The following is a 5,118-nucleotide window of genomic DNA, read 5'->3' on the forward strand; positions in this document are numbered from 1 at the left end:
GTGCGTGCGTGCGGGTGTCCAATTATCCCGGTGGGCCGTTATATCATTTGAGAGACGTTTACATTATCACCGACGTGACAGAGTACTGGTCACTGCAGCGGTCAGGAGCCCAGAGGGACAGGTGAAGAAGTGCAAGGAGGGAGAGAGACAGAGACAGAGACAGAGACAGAGACAGAGACAGAGACAGAGAGAGAGAGAGAGAGAGAGAGAGAGAGAGAGAGAGAGAGAGAGAGAGAGAGAGAGAGACAGAGAGAACAGAGAGAGAGAGAGAGAGAGACAGACAGACAGACAGACAGACAGACAGACAGACAGACAGACAGACAGACAGACAGACAGACAGACAGACAGACAGACAGACAGACAGACAGACAGACAGACAGACAGACAGAGGGAGCGGGGGAGTAAGAAAAGATGGCCTGTCCCCAACTCCCCATGGCAGATGGAATGGAAGCGAAAGAGATGACAGAGACAGACTGGCTGAGTGATGGAGAGATGGATGGATGCAGGGAAGAGATAAAGAGAGGGTTCTGTCAACAAACAGCTCACATTTATGTAAAGCACAGATAGATGGTTACCTGATGTTATGGGAAATGGAAGTTTGCTTTGGACTAATTGCTCCAAGAAATGACGTCCACAAAGTCATGTGTTGTTGTTAACATGCATTCTATTTGAGTTAATGACGGTGACACCATTTCAGCCCCACTAAACCTGGGTGATTTTGACCTTATTATGTTTGTTTTTAGGATGCTCAGTGACATCCTAGAAGGTTGGTGTGTTTCCCTGCCCACATTCTACAGGCAGGTTGAATTTCACCCGGGTTTAGTGATAATAAAAATCCATATACTCTCACAATGGGCAGATATATTTTACTGGACCATCCTCAGGTCGCAGGAATGGGTGGACCAAAAAAGAAGTTCCCAGCTCATTTTTAAAATGCTTTGTATATGAATACTTTTTTAAATAATACCCAAGAGTACCTCAGAGAAATATGTTTTTTATAGAATTTATTATATTGGGTAAAATATATTCAGATTTAAATCAAATCAAATCAACCTTTATTTATATAGCACATTTATCACAACAAGAGTTGACCAAAGGGCTGCCGGGCGTGGCTGCACTAATAACTTTGGGGTGGGCCCATCTAGAGTTTGAACACACACAGAGTGCAAAACATACTCTCTCCCCATGTCTTTGGCCTGGTGGAGACAATAATGATTATTAGGCCAATAGACCAGTAGCATTAACCTCCAATGTGGTGAAATCCCAGGAGAGAATTATAACTGGGGAGCTCTGTAAGGAAACAGAGCGATCACTAGATCCTCATCAATTTGCCTATGCAAGGAACACGGAATTAGTGATGCGATTTCAACACTAACAAACGACCGACTTAGAGGGTGCTAAAACATCATGCAAGACTTCTCTTTGTTGCTTTTACAACTCACAACTCAAGGTTTACAAAGTGCTGTACAGAAAGTTAAAACAATCCATCCAGATATCCTTCTCCGTAAAGTTAGCTAAGCTGAAGGTGAATATGTTTTTAATTAAGTGGTATTTTTCCTTCTTATCCAGCAGTACACAACAGGTGAGATTTAATTGATGATTTTATCATCAACATTAGTGAGGAGGACCTCATGAAAGTAGGTTATATATGAAGGTAGGTTGAAAAGTGGTGAAGTGGTCCTTTAACTATGTCATTGTTAAAGGACATAGCTGTCATGGTTTGAACCAACCACTGAAAATAGCTGATCTACAATAGCTGATCATAAAGCGGCACAGAGTGCTGTGTTATAAGCTTGTAGATTGACTATTTTCTGCGACAATATTTGCCAGGTGTAAAGGGAATAGGAGCCGAGCCAGAGGTCGTTCATTAACTAGTATTAATTTGAGAGTGTACACATTAACATGAATCCAACATATTAATAGAAAAGATAATGGGTAAACAAAGAAACAAATTATTTACAAAACATATAATGATGCCAGATACATCTATGATGCTATCTATGTATGGAAAAGTTTAATCAGCAACATCATTTTATGTGAATCAGCTTTATATTGTCACGTCACAGATTTACATAAAAAAGTTCGTTTTTGTGCATACAGACACAGTGCATGTACTTCCCATCGTAGATAAGATAAAAGGTGCGTGAGCACCTTTAATATACCTTTAATATCAATGTAAATGTTCTCCTGTTTCATTACAATGTATTTCTCAGATGGAAGAATACCACAATACCTCAAGCAAGCTGTTCATAGTCTACCTCATCCCTTGTAATAAAACTAATGTAATATATAACATACTGACCTCTGCTAACCATCATAACAAGTCATACTTTATAAAGTCATAAAGACATTCAATCAACATTGTGATTCTATATTAGTAAATAGTGTAGTGTAAACGTATAAGTATAATATTGTGATACATTTTATAGTAAAATATCTTGATTCATCCATGATTACTTGTACTACTGGAATCATTTAATTTCTACATGAATCCCCCAATATGAATAGCATTACCTTTACAATCATTTAAATAATTATTTTGTTATTGTTGGCATTAGTACTACTACTGAATACTATTGAAAAGTGATAGCAGACAATGGACACAAAATATGATCTATACATTTGTTAATTATTGACAATAATCGTATAGAAATTCTCCATAACATGACATCAAAATAGAATAGAATAGTCCACACACCATTTGGGTGTTTTTTGTCACATTATATATATACTGTATATATAGTATACAGTATGCACATATGTGAAATTCGTCCTCTGCATTTACCCATCCGATAACAACTACAGTAGGAGCAGTGAGCAGCCATTCTACGGCTGCCATTCAGGGTTAAGAGTCTTGCTCAGACAAGGACACATTGCTGATCTGGCCTGGAATCGTACCTGGGACAACCATTGTCTCTGGCTCCCCAGGCTAACCACTCAGCTATGGCATCGTCGTCATCATGATCTACATGTTGTTCATTGCCCTCGTCAGCACAACAATCATATAGAATTTAAAATGTACTGATATTCCCCTTTAATGTCTCAATTGTTTGTCTTTATCATGTTCATCATCATCATCATCATCATCATTTTGTCTAACTAGTGTATGTTGTTCCAGAGTTACACTGACCTTCCATGGTAACATCTTCAGAATACGATTAGTGCTAATGAATGGAAAGAGTGTTTCAGTGAAAGTGTGTGTGAAGGTGTATTGTGTGTGTGTATGTGTATTTTAGTATCAGGATCATAGAAGGAGAGCTTTCCCTTGTCCCAGTCCAGCTGGACTCTGATCTTCTTGGGGTTGTGTTTCACTGAGAGAGCATTGATTGATTGATTGATTGATTGAAATATTTATTAACAGTTTGCAGAATTACAGTACATTTCAAGCACAAACTCAATACAAAGACTGTGAGCGGACAACCCAATTAAGCATTACACTTGTTTACAAGAGGGTCCACCTTGTTCAATTCATCAAAACATTTAGAGCAGTGTCTGACCCTGGTGAGGAGACAGCGTTGTATTTACCTTCATATAACCATATGCTCCAGCATTGACCCCCACTGTTTCCCCTCCTCTGAAAAGACTCTGCTAACACACCCAGCATCCAGAATGCATTGTCTCCAACCTCAACATCCTAGCTGTGAGTCGCCGACTTAAAGCCCTCAGAACCCAGGACACGGTACCAGGTGTTAAACCTCTCTGGGCTGTCAGGAAGCAGATGTCTCTCTTCACGTCTCACACTGGTCAGCTCATCTGACAGGATGAATCCTGGATAGGCGTTGGGGTCCAGGATGACACAAGTGTAGGAGACAATGTCTTTCATCTTGTCCCAGACTCTGATGGTCAGGTTCTTCAGGTGTTTGGCCTCATCTATCAGTGCTCCTGAGACCAGCTGAGGGTCCTGCGGTGAGTCTTTCCATTGTAGTCTTGCAGTTGTCTTGCATGTGTCTGAAAGACATGCTATGTCCCTGTTAAGACTCTCAATCTTCTCCTTCATCATCTGACTCTTCTGCTGCTCTTCCTCCCTCAGTGCAGTGATCCTGGCCTCCTCTTCCTCTTGTAGAAACTGACACATTTTCTTAAACTGTTCCTTCATCTGCATCTCTGTGAGCTGAGCCTGGACCTTAATGTGTTCTGCAGTTTGCTCGTAGTTTGTTTTAACTACATTAAAGACCTGCTGCAGTTTCACCCGTAAAGCTATCACTAATTTCAGGACTTCCTTCTTGAGATCCAGTGCAGCTTCATCGACAGGTCTGATTATGTGGTTGATGTGTTTTTTAGAATCTCGACACACAAGACACGCTGGCTGTTGACATTCCAGACAGAACAGTTTGAGTTTCTCAGCATGCAGATTGCAGAGAACCTCAGACCCTGTTGAAGCTCTCAGATGTCTCCCCTGTATGAAGGCCTCACACAGGTTCTTCAGAGCCAGGTTTCTGAGTGGATCCACTGAAAGTCTCTTCTTACAAACTGGACATTCCTTTATTTCTTTCTTTCTTTTCAGGATCTTTAAAGATGTCACAACACACAGGACAAGAATAGTCCTCTTCTGGGCAAGATGGCTTGGAAGCCATGTTGTCTCTGAGAGAAGCTGCAAACAAGGACTTCGCGTCTCGTCCTCTTTAGACAGTCCTTGGCTGCAAACAGGAAATCAGGAAATCTGCCAGTCAGTGATGGTAACACTATAGGCTAACAAAGTTTAATGTCACTTTTAAAGTGGTTGTTGCCCATTCAGCTGACAGAGTCAGTAGCAGGTTCCTGTGGTCTGCATTAGTATTCCCTCCTGTATAGCTGTCTGACAGTCTGTCCTCCTCACTGTGTTTGATCTGAAGCCTTCAGACTGAAGGTCAATCTTATTGTCTCACATGAGTCTGGCAAGAGGTGGAGCTTTGACACCCCACAGACATGTTGCAAAGTTCACACATGTGTCTCCTGTCACAGGCCTAATGGTGGATTTTATTTTATGTCTGGCCTCAGTGGCCTCACACACACACACACACACACACACACACACACACACACACACACACACACACACACACACACACACACACACACACACACACACACACACACACACACACACACACACACACACACACACACACACACACACAC

The 5,118-nt window shown here is 41.3% G+C and overlaps 1 pseudogene across 1 annotated transcript; it reads right to left on the reverse strand.

The window, feature by feature from the left end:
* Positions 1 to 3,147: 3,147 nt before the first annotated feature.
* LOC306921218 (E3 ubiquitin-protein ligase TRIM35-like) lies at positions 3,148 to 4,907 on the reverse strand (annotated as a pseudogene). Its single transcript has 3 exons — positions 4,866 to 4,907; positions 3,598 to 4,507; positions 3,148 to 3,311 (listed from the first exon to the last, which is right to left on the reverse strand). The product of its transcript is annotated as an E3 ubiquitin-protein ligase TRIM35-like (transcript).
* Between the last annotated feature and the right edge of the window lie 211 nt (positions 4,908 to 5,118).

This window comes from Electrona antarctica, assembly GCF_951216825.1.
Source record: "Electrona antarctica genome assembly, chromosome: 4".
Taxonomy (NCBI): domain Eukaryota; kingdom Metazoa; phylum Chordata; class Actinopteri; order Myctophiformes; family Myctophidae; genus Electrona; species Electrona antarctica.